General features: G+C 31.5%; 1 protein-coding gene across 1 annotated transcript in view; it reads right to left on the bottom strand.

Moving 5' to 3' along the window:
- Nucleotides 1-17,147, bottom strand: part of LOC145286253 (ZZ-type zinc finger-containing protein 3-like) — a 45,422-nt gene that overhangs the window by 14,579 nt on the left and 13,696 nt on the right. The gene's annotated exons all lie outside the window — the stretch shown is intronic.

Below are 17,147 nucleotides of genomic sequence, written 5' to 3'. Positions count from 1 at the left end.
GTGCTAACAAGCTTAAAAATTATGCTCAATGCGGAATTTTAAATTTACCATTTTTTTTTTTTTACTGACAAATCACTACTTAGCAAAATTAAGAGCCAGTCAAGGATAAGAGTTAATAAGAAAGATCTGTGCTTATATAGAATGGGACAAAAATACAGATTGCAGTTCAAAACGAATTAACAGGAAAACATTTAAATATAAAGTAAAAATAGGTATTTACACCAAAAAGTATGGAAAATTTATTGAACAGAATTTAAAATTAAAAATAAAAAACAGTTTTCATATAATTTGGATTCATCAGACTACTGTTTTTATCTTGAATATTATTTTCACAATTTTTCAGTCAATGTAACCTCCGACCATCTTCAGGTGTATCTTGTCAAACTCAAGAATTTGGACAGAATTTCAAACGGAATCTTTTATTTACTTCATGGAGGCAGCGTACTCTTGTTCCGTCAGCCATGATTGGATAGAGGTCCTAAGTAATTCGTAATTGCACTTTTTTAAAAAATTATTTAGGACCTCTATCCAATCATGGCTGATGGAACGAGAGCATGCTACCCCCATGAAGTAAATAAAGGGTTCCGTTTGAAATTTTGTCGAAATTCCCTAGTTTGACAAGATACGCATGAAGGTCGGAGGTTACATTGGCCAAAACGTTATGAAAATCACACTCAAGATGAGAACAGTAGTTCGATGAATCCAAATATGAATAACTAATCCTCGTTTCAGAAATACAGAAAAATAAAAACCAGTTTCATCATAATTTGTCGATCCGCCATTGATAAATGGACAAATCCCATAAATCAGGCAGAGATAAGTCCCTGTCATTTAACCAGGTATTTATACATCTACTAGCTTGGGTGCCCGACGTTGCCTGGATGTTTGGAGGTGTGTGTTGAGCAAAAAAAAAAAAAAAAAATGTGATGTGCTTGCTGTTGTGTCCATCGCCAAACCAGAAGCAACGTAGGTTTAAATTAAGAAAAGAAGGGATGACTTTCGAAAATATCGGCGAAAAAAGTGATCCCTCCCTGTAGAAAAGTGTCCAGTTGAGGGTGAAGGAATTAATATTTTTAGCCAATTTTTCGATATGTCGTCCGAGGGGTCGAGTTTCAAAATGATACCGATCTCGTGAAAATCCATTGCCTCTGTTGAAAGTTTTAGGCAAACATACATACATTTAAACAGAGAGGTGAAATTTATATTGTAGATTGCATGTCGGCAAAATATGAAGACCGATTTTTATCTTTAAAATTCTACTTGACAATTTTAATATTAATAATAAAATACTTATTTCTGTATGATACATAAGTATATCAAAGAATTTTTACTTGGAATGTGATTTTCACTTGTGCCCGATCCTATATTAGCACCGAAAGATTGACAGTTGAATGATAATCAATATTATAAGAGAATTGAAAATAATGGAATGAATAAATTTGATGACTCATGGGGATGATTTATGACACGTGTTTATTGGCATAAAATTAAAAGCAGACCATGTCGTTGCTCTTAGGGAATCAATGTAAGGTGCACCCCAGATGGGAAGTTCTTGTAAAGAAACCTTTATGCAAATTCTGTTTTATGTTAGAAGAAGAAAGGAAAATTTTTTGGCAATGGAAGACAAGTTATTCTGATAGTTTTACTAGGAGAAACCACAGATTGAATCCAAGTAGTTGTTTAAAATTACACTGCCAAAGAAAAGGCATTTCATTATATTCCCAAAAGGCCAATGTGTTTTTAAGTCAATATTCCTGTAGTCATAACCACTTAGAATCTTCTTGCTGTTACCAGACAAGGCTGTCCGAAGATATTAACTTCTTGAGACAAAATGCATCTAATATTGATACTTTTTGTTTTTCTACTTCCTTTTGCAAAACTTAATTATGTTCTGCAAAACCAAAAATAAAAACAACAACCTTTTCCCTCCTTTCTTTCTTCCCATTTCCTCTTTCTACCTCCAACTTCCTGACTGGTTTCTTAACTTAAAATGTACCAAACATTTCTCTCTCCCATTGCAAAACTCATTCATGTTCTGCAGGGCAGGTAACAAAAACGATAAAATCCAGTATTAAACAACCAAACCAAACACTACAAACTAGCGATTGAAGATACAAAGAGCTTGAAAAATAAAAACCTTCTCCGAAATAACTGGATGCAACATGAATACTATTTCCAAAATAATTAGATTCAACATTAAATAACCCGAAAAGGGCTGATATGCCGTAAAACATACTTAGAATCTTCATGGTGCTACCAGATCAGGCTGTCTGAAGATACTGGTTTCCTAACCTAAAATGTATCAAACATTGATGTTATTGTTTTTTTTCCTTCCCTTTTGCAAACTCAATCTCTCTACAAAACAACCAAACCAAACACCATGAATAAATATTTGAAGATATAAAAAACTTGAAGCATAAAAACTTTTCAAAATTACTGGATTCAATATTAAATAAGTCAAAAAGGGTTGATATGCCATAAAACAAAATAACCAACAAATCAAACTAACAATCTTTGACAGCAAATAGTTGCGTTCTTTCAATTGTAAATTTAACTTATAAGACGATACGATTATGGGTTTTGCCATGATGTTTCTTAGTTTCTTAATTAAACTATGTTATTTTAAGATTTTTTAAGTTTGTTTCTAGGAAGGGTCAAACTTATCAAGAACTTTGATGTCAGCAAGGCAACTGGTCCTGACAAAATTCCAGTCATTGCGCTTAAGTATCTGTAGCGGGACTAGCTCCTGTCCTTACAAAACTGCTTAACATTTATAAAATGTTTTTACTCGAAAACTTTGCCAGTCTGCCTAATACTTAAAAATAATGGAGAGTGTCTTCTGCATCTCAATACAGACCAATCAGTTTCCAGCGTGTTATGAGTAAATGTTTGAACTTGTGATAAAGAAGTTGTCAATCACTTCAAAAAAAGCAGTTTATTCATATTATTTGGATTCTTCAGGCTACTATTCTCATCTTGAGTGTTATTTTCACAATGTTTTGGTTGATGTAACCTCCAAACTTCCTCAGGTGTATCCTGTTGAACTCCAGAATACTTCTGTTGAACTCAAGAATCTGCACGGAATTTCAAACGGAAACGTTTTATCTTGTACCATAAGGCATGACTGGATAGAGGAATTAAGTAATTCAAAAATGTATTTTTCGATCGCCCACACTGAGGATTGAACCTTTAACCTTCAGGAGATTATCACTTTACAATTAGATTTTTCCACGAACTTGACAATTCTATTAAAAATTTTAGGAGCCTTAAAACTATTTTCTTTTTTATTTCTATTATATATATATATATATATATATATATATATATATATATATATATATATATATATATATATATATCTACTATTATATAAAAGGAACTGTGTGTGTGGGTGTGTGAGTTCATTCCCTATGGACTCAAAAATGGCTAGGCAGATTCTTATGAAATTTCATACAAAGATACTTCATGTGCCTGGCAGTGTTCTTACTTAGGTTTTCTATCGGAATGTCTTCAATAAGTACCAATAATCTGTAATCAAAATAATCTGATTAAAGAAGGAACAGGTGATTTTGATCAAAGTTAATATCTTACACAGCCTAACATCACAAGTGTATTTGAGAAATTTTATTACCACATAATCTGAAAGGCCTGATACATAAAATTAACAGTAAGTTCTTTGATATGACAGGGGTGCGTTCGAAATGAATGTTTCTGTTTAGAGCACAATTGAAGCATGATACTTGACTTTTGCATTTTAAACTTTAATTCAAGCCGTTATATATAAAAAATAGTTTTATAACATCAACAGTAGGTTCTGTACAGTGCAATGTAGATTACAATGTATTGTGGACTAAGTCACTTCGGGGAGGCATGTGAAGTTCCCTCCCGGTGCACCACGATGTGTTCCCAATTAGATCAGGCAATCAACTGATTTGATTGCAAAATGGGTGATTTCACCGATTTTTTTTTTTTTTTTTTTTTTTTTTTTACACAGTGATCACCACTTATCAAGGCCCGGAAGCCACTCAGGGATAAGGGTTATTGCAAGTACATTACGTTAGTGTGGAGATTTGATGGAGTGTTTACTTAAGGGGGCGGTTCATTAGGAATTTGAAGACATCCAAGTTGTAGTCCGGAGGGAAGCAGGCAGACGGAACAGAGTTCCACAGGCGTGCAGTTCTAAGAAAGAAGCTTTGTTCATGGAATCCGCGTTTTGATTTAGGCACAGATATAGAGTGGGGGAAATTTTTCACAGTGGATTCAGCTAGACGGGTGTTTTTCGTGAAAGATTGGCGAGGGGAGACCAGGGATTGGAGTTCAGACGAGCACCTGCCATGAAAATAACGATAAAACAAGGATAGGCTCGCAACGTCTCTTCTGTGAGAGAGGGGTTGCAGGGTAGAGAAAAGGGCATCCCCCACTAAGCCACGAAGTCTATTTTGTACTCTGTCAAGGCATGATAGGCTGTTTTTGGCAGCTCCTGCCCAGATATGGCAACAGTATTCCATCCTTGGACGTACTTGGCTTTTATATAGATAGAGAATTGCATCAGTAGTGAGATATCTTCTGGAGCGGTAGATGGATCCCACCATCTTTCCAGCGACCTTGGCAACAGACTTGATGTACGTGTTCCATTTCAGATCAGGAGTAAAGGTCAAACACAGAAGCTTGTCAAAACACAGGGCCTCACCCAGACGAGAGCCATCCATCACAATTGATGCCAGATGGGGATCAGAGCGTTGATGATGTAAGGATAGGAGTTTGGTTTTGGATGCATTAAAGGTAACTAGCCACATCTTCCCCCACTGAACCACGCGCTCGAGATCAGAGGAGAGAGAATCAGAGAGAACTTTGTCATTTACAGCCTTTGATGTGTTGCCGTAGATGGTCGTGTCATCAGCATAGATGTCAACGAATGATTTAAGTATGTGTTTAGGGAGGTCATTGATGTAGATCAGGAAGAGAGTTGGGCCCAGGATTGACCCCTGAGGGACCCCAGCATTTATATTGCAGGCCTCCGATTTTTGTCCATCTACCACTACTCTTATGAGCCTATCGGAGAGAAATGATTTAATGATTGAGAAAACATTTCCAGTTATACCGTAGCTGGAAATCTTGTGAAGTAGACCCTTATGCCATACCTTGTCGAAGGCCTTTGATATGTCAAGAGCAATTGCCCTAGAAAGGAAGCCTTTGTCAAGAGATTCACTAATCCTGTGGGATATAACCGTCAGCACATCTGTGGTAGATCTTGCAGAGCGGATGTCACTAAGAAGGTTATTCCTGCTGAGGTGGTTGACTATTTCTCTATTTAATATTGATTCCAGCAACTTACTCATAACACAGAGGAGACTTATTGGTCTGTACTGAGAGGGAGATGACTTATCACCTGAATTCTTAAATACAGGGCAAACTGATGAGGTCTTCCAGGGGGTCGGAAAGCACTTCTCCTTAAGGCAGCGCTTAAATAGTTTCGTAAGTATGGGAGCAAGTTCTGGTTGAAGCTTTTTTAACACTATAATTGGGATGCCATCAGGGCCAGTTGCTTTACTGGAATCTAGGTTTTTTATTAGCTTGGCGACCTCATGCACGGATATTTATATGTTACCTAGCTTGTCTGTGTTATAGGAGGAAATATGGGGAGTTGATGGCCTTCGTCTCATAGGGTAGAATTAGCTGCAAAGTTCTTTGCAAATAGTTTGGCCTTGTCTGACGCTGACGAGATGACCTCTGGTTCATTGATAATGGTTGGTATAGAACGCACACTTCTGTTCAGGATCCTATTTGTTATTTGCCAAAACTGGTGAGAACCAAGCCGCTGATCAGCTACCTTGGATTTAACAGACTGGGCATATAGCTCTCTTGCATTTTTTATTACTCTTTTACAGTGGTTGTTGGCAGTCCTGAAAGCAGCTTTAGTCTCAGTGCATCTATTACGTTGGTAGCTATGGAAAAAGTGATTTCTGTGCGCGATAGCAGCAGCACATTCTGGGGAGAACCATGGCTGGCTTTTAGGTTTTTGTTGGAATTTTTTAGATGGTATGAATTGGTCAATGCCTACAATTAACCATTCGGTCAGATCTGATACTATAGAGGACACTTCCTTTTTAAACATGGAGTGTAGAGGTAAATCAGATATGAATGTACGGAAGCTATCCCAGTCAGCCATAGAGTATCGGTATACAGTACGGTGGAGGGGTACGTCTGGGGGCTTCTTACATTTCGTTTTTATCTTAACTGATACGACGGAGTGGTCGGAGGATCCTAGAGGAGAATGAACGGTACATGAACATAGCTCAGGGGAAGTTGAGAGAAAAAGGTCTAAGAGGCTTGCATATTGATTGGGTGTATCGGGCACATGGGTGGGTTCGCGAACTATCTGAGTGAGGTCATAAGCAATGGCAAAATCATGACAAAACCTCCCCTCATCATCTGTCTTATTTGAATGGGTCAGCCATTCCACGTTATGGACGTTGAAGTCACCACAGATGTGGATGTTAGCCGAGGGATGTGAAGACAGTATGTGGTCTATTTTCTCAGATATGCTCTTAAAGATAGTAACTCCGCTGTTGTGGGGCCTATAGAGGGCAAATATAAATGCAGTGGTGTTAGCAAGTGCAACCCTGAAGCACATATAGGGTAAATTAGGATCTTCTCTAGAGATATCCCTGCCACATGGGAAGCCATCCTTAATGTAGGCACATATTCCATGCCCATGGCGATCTTGGGTGTCAGATTTAGCTGTTAAATTGGAGTATCCATTAATTATGAACTCATCTAGGGAAGTGGTCGGCCCTATTCCAGTTTCACTTAGAAATAATATGTCCGGTTTCGTCTCCTGTAATTGGGTTTCAACCTCTGGAAGGTTGGAACGTAGACCCCTGATATTGGAGAAGGAGACCTGGTAGTAGGGGTCTACGCTGGAAGATGGGGTTCTAGGTTTAATCGAGTTTTTATTCTGGAGATATTTCATGTTGAGGTTTTGGGATTTGTGGAATAGGTCGGCATACTTGGTTAGAGCAGTACAGAGAGGGAAAGTAAGAGAGAAAAAGACAGGAAAAAAATTTTTTATTTGTAGCACACGAAAAGGTAAAGCCGTAACAATTACCCACTAGTATGGCATCGAGAGGCCACACCAGAGACTACTGCATGGTCCAGATCCACTCACCAAATGGCAATACAGCAGTCCCAGTACTTTGCGCCTGCTGTGACATGGCCACAAGGACAGACAGAGAAAGAAGAATTTCCGACATCTCAGACTACTGGTCACCAAGTAGTACCGACCTTTAAGCAGCTTTTTCTTCCCCCTTTGTCAGAAAAATCACTCATTGAATGAGGACTGAATTAGAATAAAAAAATATGGGAGTGTGAAACATTTATTGATCGTCATTCAATTCCCGGGTAACGTTAGGTCTCTCTGCTAGTGTGTATATATATATATATATATATATATATATATAAAAAAAATAAAAATTACAATAAGTTTACCAAGGTAATCAAAATGGTAAACTTATTAAAATATATTATAAATATTAAAGAGTTAATATTTACAAGTAATCTCAACCAGATGTAAAAGCTCAATAAAACCGAAAATGAAATAGAGCTTATAATATGAACAAATGATTAATAAAACATGTTAAAAGACATCTTGAAAAAGAGTAAAAAACATATTTAATTTTAAAAAAGGAAGCACAAGATAAGTGGATAGTCCTTAATCCGCGGAGTTTCGAAGAAATACTCTCCTTCTCATCAGCGGGCAGGAATTAGCAAAATGTAGGATCGGATTTTGCATATAAAAGTATTTAATGAAACTACAAGTAAGTCACAGATCTTACTTGGTTAAAAAAAAGGGTGAGGTAAGGGGAATAGGAGGTAAAAGAAAAATTATAAAAAGAATTCACATGAATGGATAGTCCGGTGAAGGGTAAAAAATCCAAGACTGGTAAAATCCAAAACGGTCGAATTTAAAATTTCCAATCCAATGGGTAAATTCCAAATGGTCCAAAATGATCCAAAAGGCAGAGTTCCTTGGAAAAAAATCGCAAATGGAATGAATTCAAAATCATTAAAAGAAAAAGCACTGGAGAGAACATTTAAAACACGTCTGTCAAGGCTGGACCTCCTATTCCCCTTACCTCACCCTTTTTTTTAACCAAGTAAGATCTGTGACTTACTTGTAGTTTCATTAAATACTTTTATATGCAAAATCCGATCCTGCATTTTGCTAATTCCTGCCCTCTGATGAGAAGGAGAATATTTCTTCGAAACTCCGTGGATTAAGGACTATCCACTTATCTTGTGCCTCCTTTTTTAAAATTAAATATGTTTTTAACTCTTTTTCAAGATGTCTTTTAACATGTTTTATTAATCATTTGTCCATATATATATATATATATATATATACTTGTTTATTGTTATATAAACATGCTCACATCCCGCTGCTACAAACAGCCATTTGTTTCAATCAAACAACAGATATCATCAGGCAGCGACTTGACTATTCAAAAGTTCAATGAATAATGGATTTTTATTTTAGGTAGGAACTCTTTAGAAGTTGGAGTTAAAAAACTTAAAACACAGGACTTTAATTAAATAAAAAAGTAAAAAGGGAGAGGCAATTTAAATAAAGTTAAAAGATTACAATGGGGAGAGAGTGATTGAGAAGAAAAAAAGGAATAGAAACAGAAATAGAGAAAGAAAATATAGAGAAAACAAAATAGAGAGAAAAAGAAGAGAGAAAATATATATATATATATATATATATACACATACACACACACATACACACATATACATACATACATATACATATATATATATATATATATATATATACATACACACATATATACATACTTTACTCCTATATATATATATATACATACATATATATATACATACTTCATTTCTCCTCTCCCCCCCTCTCCATATCATATATATATATATATATATATATATGATATGGAGAAGAAAAGAAAAAAGAAACAAAGGGTTATAATAAAGAGAATAAGAACTAGAAGGAAAAGGAAAGAATAATGAGATCTAGTTAAATAGAGAAAGAGAGAAAGTAAGAATTTGACAGTATATAGAAAAAGAAAAAGAAAAAGAAAAAGAAAAAATCTGCGTGTCAACCAATTTATGAACAATTATACAATTCAGTAATGAAGCATATTATTACAAATACAAACAGAAGATACAATCCAAGCGTCAGAGATGAACGTGTCAAAAAAGGCAGGGAATGTATTCTGCTAGCATAATTATCCTCTTACATACGTCCACGAGTAAAATCAACGCAATTCAAACATACGTCTACCATTAATTAGGCCCTTTATGCTAAATGATAAGTTTAAAGTTTTCGCGTTTTTATTAGATAAATATATGAATAAAAGAAAAAAATAATGATAAAACAATATTAAAATTATTATTAATAACAATAAACATAATAGTAATGATAATAATAATAATAATAATAATAATAATAATAATAATAATAATAATAAAAACAGAATAAAATTAATATTTATTATCTTTTTAATATAACATATTTAGCCATAAGAGGGGATTAAATAAATTAAATAGGTCCAATAATTATAAATAAAAAACTACTAATATTTATGTATATAAAAAGAATATAATACAAATATATATATATATATAGATATATAACCACACACACACATATATATACCCAAATATACACACACATACACACACATATATATATACATATATATATATATATATATACATATACATGCACATAAGTATTTCTACTAAGGAAAATCCGAATGAAAAAAAATATTACATAGGAATGACAAATAACAATTTTAAAGAAAGATTTACCGGTCACAAGTGCTCTTTTGAAAATAATGAGTACAAAAATAGAACTTCCTTGTCTAAATATTACAATGAACTAGTAGAGCAAGGTTACTCCCCAATAGTAAATTGGAAAATTTTAAAGAAAGCGAAAACCTGTTCATCTTTAAACTCGCCTTGCTACCTATGTCTTTATGAGAAATTATTTATACTTACTTTTAGAGAAAGAGATAAATTATTAAATAAGAAGCACGAAAATTCAATTAATTGCAAACATTATAAAACCCATCTTTTAAGTAATTTAGTTTAGATATAAAATTTAAATAAATTAAAAATTGTCACTGATTTCTATAATTTATTAATATTCTATTAATATACTTTCTCCTCTCCTGATTTCATTCTTTACTTCTCCTATCTTATATACATGTGTGTCTATGTGTATATGTATGTGTCTATGTATTTATTTTATGACCGTGTGTACTTAGATCTATATATTTCTATATTATTTGGTATACCCTCCCATGTTTATTCAATCCATTTGTATGTTTCTATGTGTGTATGCATCTATCTGTACCCTTGCCAAATTATTTGTATTCTTATGTATTTCTATATATATAATTTATGTAAATTATACATATTTATGTGTGAGTATATATATGTGTGTGTGCGTTGTTGTGTATTAGTATATGATTGTGTGCATATATTTGTGTATTTTTTGTATGTATGTGTATACATAAGATTATATATATGTATATATATATATATATATATATATATATATATATATATATATATGCTTATTAGTATGTCGGTTGGTTCTCTGTGAGTATATACATATGTATCTTATTATTTTTAATTAGGGTACTATCTACCTGTGCGTCGCTATTTTTGAGTATTTCGTTGATTTAATTACTTCTTTTGCCTGAATATATTTATAGGTAAGTGTACTTGTATCTGTGTTATTAGTAATCTGGTATTGAATGTATTATTTTGTGATTTAATATGACTTTATATCTATACTTAAATAGCTTAAACTTCCAACTTAATAGTATAGTTACACCTTTACTTATGTGCATGTATATGTATATATATATATATATGTATATATATATGTGTGTGTATGTGTGTGTATATTTGGGTATATATATGTGTGTGTGTGGTTATATATCTATATATATATATATATTTGTATTATATTCTTTTTATATACATAAATATTAGTAGTTTTTTATTTATAATTATTGGACCTATTTAATTTATTTAATCCCCTCTTATGGCTAAATATGTTATATTAAAAAGATAATAAATATTAATTTTATTCTGTTTTTATTATTATTATTATTATTATTATTATTATTATTATTATTATTATTATCATTACTATTATGTTTATTGTTATTAATAATAATTTTAATATTGTTTTATCATTATTTTTTTCTTTTATTCATATATTTATCTAATAAAAACGCGAAAACTTTAAACTTATCATTTAGCATAAAGGGCCTAATTAATGGTAGACGTATGTTTGAATTGCGTTGATTTTACTCGTGGACGTATGTAAGAGGATAATTATGCTAGCAGAATACATTCCCTGCCTTTTTTGACACGTTCATCTCTGACGCTTGGATTGTATCTTCTGTTTGTATTTGTAATAATATGCTTCATTACTGAATTGTATAATTGTTCATAAATTGGTTGACACGCAGATTTTTTCTTTTTCTTTTTCTTTTTCTTTTTCTATATACTGTCAAATTCTTACTTTCTCTCTTTCTCTATTTAACTAGATCTCATTATTCTTTCCTTTTCCTTCTAGTTCTTATTCTCTTTATTATAACCCTTTGTTTCTTTTTTCTTTTCTTCTCCATATCATATATATATATATATATATATATATGATATGGAGAGGGGGGGAGAGGAGAAATGAAGTATGTATATATATATGTATGTATATATATATATATAGGAGTAAAGTATGTATATATGTGTGTATGTATATATATATATATATATATATATATATGTATATGTATGTATGTATATGTGTGTATGTGTGTGTGTATGTGTATATATATATATATATATATATTTTCTCTCTTCTTTTTCTCTCTATTTTGTTTTCTCTATATTTTCTTTCTCTATTTCTGTTTCTATTCCTTTTTTTCTTCTCAATCACTCTCTCCCCATTGTAATCTTTTAACTTTATTTAAATTGCCTCTCCCTTTTTACTTTTTTATTTAATTAAAGTCCTGTGTTTTAAGTTTTTTAACTCCAACTTCTAAAGAGTTCCTACCTAAAATAAAAATCCATTATTCATTGAACTTTTGAATAGTCAAGTCGCTGCCTGATGATATCTGTTGTTTGATTGAAACAAATAGCTGTTTGTAGCAGCGGGATGTGAGCATGTTTATATAACAATAAACAAGTATTATCAGCTCTTTTTATTGAGCACTATCTAACAACCTCGTTGAATTCATTAGTCCATTACTTTTGAATATAAAAAAACCCCGAGTATCGTCGCTCCATTACTGTTGAGCACTATTATACGCTGGATTTGTTTTTACCTAAACATGGAGAAAATTAACTTCCAAACATCCCTGAAAAATATTCCTACCACCACCAATCGGAATTACCAGATGACCCTCCTTCTAAAAACTGAGGAGCTACTTAGGAGAATGAAGTGGAAAGCTTTTTTCTTCCTGAGAAATTCAAATGACAACAAGAATAAGGATTACCATGGTTTCAAAAATCGAGATTCGGCACCACATATCGACCAATTGGATGCTTTTGAAGCAGACATTATGGACCTTATTAGAGGCTTGTCTTTCCATGGGAAAAAGAATCATTTTCAAAAACAGTTGGATTTTACCATTAAGAAAATCAACACCTCGGATTACCTTTACGTTAAAGCAGATAAGACGCAAAATTTCTACAAACTAACTACACATGAATATAACAAGCTTATTAAAGAAAATATTACAAAAAATTACAAAAAATCAAATATAGATATTTGCAAAAAAATTGACAAGGATAGTAAAGAAATAACTGACAAACTTAAAATTAGTAATAGAGTGGGAATTTTACAAAAAAAACAGTCATATATTTTGCTTAAAGACCATAAGATAAATTTTGAAAATAAACCTACAACTAGGTTAATTAATCCTACGAAACCCGAAATAGGTAAATTAAGTAAAAATATACTAGAAAGAGTTAACTATCAAATTAAATCAACATATAAGCTAAATCTATGGATTAACACAGCGGATACCATTAAATGGTTTTCCAATATACATAATAAAAAGAATTGTACTTTCTTACAATTCGATATTGTGAATTACTATCCCTCCATATCTAAGGAACTATTCGAAGAGGTGATGGAGTTTGCTAAACTCCTGTCTGATATAAAAGACACTGAAATTGAAATTATACGGACATGTAGAAATACTACATTAATTAGTGGAAATGATCAGTGGTTGAAAAAAGATCAAAATGACCTGTTTGACATTTCCATGGGGTCTTTGGATTCGGCTGAAATGACAGACTTAGTAGGTCTATTCATACTATACAACTTAACCAAAGACATCAATGTCATGGATATAGGCTTGTATCGTGATGATGGACTGATGATCATCAAGGAATCCAACGGCCCTAAATGTGAAAGAACCAAAAAGATTATCTTAAATGAATTCCGTAGAATTAAATTAAAAGTGGATATTATATCAGATGTTAAAACTGTAAATTTTTTGGATGTGAACTTTGATTTAAGGAAAGGCATCTACCAACCATATAGGAAGGAAAACTCAAACCCAATTTATGTACACCCCCTATCAAATCACCCAAAATCTATCATTAGGCATATCCCCAAATCCATTAGTAAAAGAATCAGTGACAATTCTTCCAATCTTGAAACATTTAATAAACATAAATATTTCTATAACAGGGCCCTTAAGGATAGTGGATACAAAAACACCCAAATTGAGTTCATAGAACCAACACACCCAAACACAAATACAAATAGAAACCGTAAGAGAAAAATCCTGTGGTACAATCCCCCTTTTAATCTGAAACTTAAAACAAATCTAGGAATGAAATTCTTAAACTTAATTAAAAAGCACTTCCCTATTAATAACATACTACATAAAATTTTCAATAAAAATACAATAAAACTTAGTTATAGTTGTAATGAAAACCTTGAAAAAATAATTAAAAAACATAATAACAAAATATTAAACAAAAATAGCACACCCATTGCTACCGAAAGTTGTAACTGTAGAATTAAATCAAAATGCCCTCTTAAAGGAAATTGTCAAATTACTTCTGTAGTGTACCAAGCAACTATTTCTACTAAGGAAAATCCGAATGAAAAAAAATATTACATAGGAATGACAAATAACAATTTTAAAGAAAGATTTACCGGTCACAAGTGCTCTTTTGAAAATAATGAATACAAAAATAGAACTTCCTTGTCTAAATATTACAATGAACTAGTAGAGCAAGGTTACTCCCCAATAGTAAATTGGAAAATTTTAAAGAAAGCGAAAACCTGTTCATCTTTAAACTCGCCTTGCTACCTATGTCTTTATGAGAAATTATTTATACTTACTTTTAGAGAAAGAGATAAATTATTAAATAAGAAGCACGAAAATTCAATTAATTGCAAACATTATAAAACCCATCTTTTAAGTAATTTAGTTTAGATATAAAATTTAAATAAATTAAAAATTGTCACTGATTTCTATAATTTATTAATATTCTATTAATATACTTTCTCCTCTCCTGATTTCATTCTTTACTTCTCCTATCTTATATACATGTGTGTCTATGTGTATATGTATGTGTCTATGTATTTATTTTATGACCGTGTGTACTTAGATCTATATATTTCTATATTATTTGGTATACCCTCCCATGTTTATTCAATCCATTTGTATGTTTCTATGTGTGTATGCATCTATCTGTACCCTTGCCAAATTATTTGTATTCTTATGTATTTCTATATATATAATTTATGTAAATTATACATATTTATGTGTGAGTATATATATGTGTGTGTGCGTTGTTGTGTATTAGTATATGATTGTGTGCATATATTTGTGTATTTTTTGTATGTATGTGTATACATAAGATTATATATATGTATATATATATATATATATATATATATATATATATATATATATATATATGCTTATTAGTATGTCGGTTGGTTCTCTGTGAGTATATACATATGTATCTTATTATTTTTAATTAGGGTACTATCTACCTGTGCGTCGCTATTTTTGAGTATTTCGTTGATTTAATTACTTCTTTTGCCTGAATATATTTATAGGTAAGTGTACTTGTATCTGTGTTATTAGTAATCTGGTATTGAATGTATTATTTTGTGATTTAATATGACTTTATATCTATACTTAAATAGCTTAAACTTCCAACTTAATAGTATAGTTACACCTTTACTTATGTGCATGTATATGTATATATATATATATATGTATATATATATGTGTGTGTATGTGTGTGTATATTTGGGTATATATATGTGTGTGTGTGGTTATATATCTATATATATATATATATATTTGTATTATATTCTTTTTATATACATAAATATTAGTAGTTTTTTATTTATAATTATTGGACCTATTTAATTTATTTAATCCCCTCTTATGGCTAAATATGTTATATTAAAAAGATAATAAATATTAATTTTATTCTGTTTTTATTATTATTATTATTATTATTATTATTATTATTATTATTATTATTATCATTACTATTATGTTTATTGTTATTAATAATAATTTTAATATTGTTTTATCATTATTTTTTTCTTTTATTCATATATTTATCTAATAAAAACGCGAAAACTTTAAACTTATCATTTAGCATAAAGGGCCTAATTAATGGTAGACGTATGTTTGAATTGCGTTGATTTTACTCGTGGACGTATGTAAGAGGATAATTATGCTAGCAGAATACATTCCCTGCCTTTTTTGACACGTTCATCTCTGACGCTTGGATTGTATCTTCTGTTTGTATTTGTAATAATATGCTTCATTACTGAATTGTATAATTGTTCATAAATTGGTTGACACGCAGATTTTTTCTTTTTCTTTTTCTTTTTCTATATACTGTCAAATTCTTACTTTCTCTCTTTCTCTATTTAACTAGATCTCATTATTCTTTCCTTTTCCTTCTAGTTCTTATTCTCTTTATTATAACCCTTTGTTTCTTTTTTCTTTTCTTCTCCATATCATATATATATATATATATATATATATGATATGGAGAGGGGGGGAGAGGAGAAATGAAGTATGTATATATATATGTATGTATATATATATATATAGGAGTAAAGTATGTATATATGTGTGTATGTATATATATATATATATATATATATATATGTATATGTATGTATGTATATGTGTGTATGTGTGTGTGTATGTGTATATATATATATATATATATATTTTCTCTCTTCTTTTTCTCTCTATTTTGTTTTCTCTATATTTTCTTTCTCTATTTCTGTTTCTATTCCTTTTTTTCTTCTCAATCACTCTCTCCCCATTGTAATCTTTTAACTTTATTTAAATTGCCTCTCCCTTTTTACTTTTTTATTTAATTAAAGTCCTGTGTTTTAAGTTTTTTAACTCCAACTTCTAAAGAGTTCCTACCTAAAATAAAAATCCATTATTCATTGAACTTTTGAATAGTCAAGTCGCTGCCTGATGATATCTGTTGTTTGATTGAAACAAATGGCTGTTTGTAGCAGCGGGATGTGAGCATGTTTATATAACAATAAACAAGTATTATCAGCTCTTTTTATTGAGCACTATCTAACAACCTCGTTGAATTCATTAGTCCATTACTTTTGAATATAAAAAAACCCCGAGTATATATATATATATATATATATATATACTAGCATGGGTGCCCGGCATTGACCGGGTGTTTGGAGGTGTGTGCTGAGCAAAAAAAAGTGGTAGTAGGAAGACAGCTTGAACCCGTTCCGCGAAGAAGGAAAAGAACGAAAAAAAACGTGACGTCTTTGCTGTTATGATCACCACCAAACCAGAAGTGACGTAGGTTTAAATTAAGGCTAGATAATCGAAAAGAGGGGATGACTTTCGAAAATATCGTCAAAAAAAGCCACCGCTTCCTGTAGAAAAGTGCCCAGGTGAAGAAATTAATGTTTTTAGCTAATTTTCCGATATTTGTCGTCTGAAAGGTTGAGCTTCAAAACGATACTGATCATGTGAAAATCCATCACCTCTGTGGAAAGTTTTAGGCAGACATGCAAACATACATACATACATTTATATATTGGTAGC

The sequence above is a fragment of the Euprymna scolopes genome, chromosome 10 (genome assembly GCF_053919585.1).
Source record: "Euprymna scolopes isolate OS-2025 chromosome 10, ASM5391958v1, whole genome shotgun sequence".
Taxonomy (NCBI): domain Eukaryota; kingdom Metazoa; phylum Mollusca; class Cephalopoda; order Sepiida; family Sepiolidae; genus Euprymna; species Euprymna scolopes.
The sequence above is the reverse complement of the archived record's forward strand: the minus strand, read 5'-3'. Positions and strand labels throughout refer to the sequence as shown.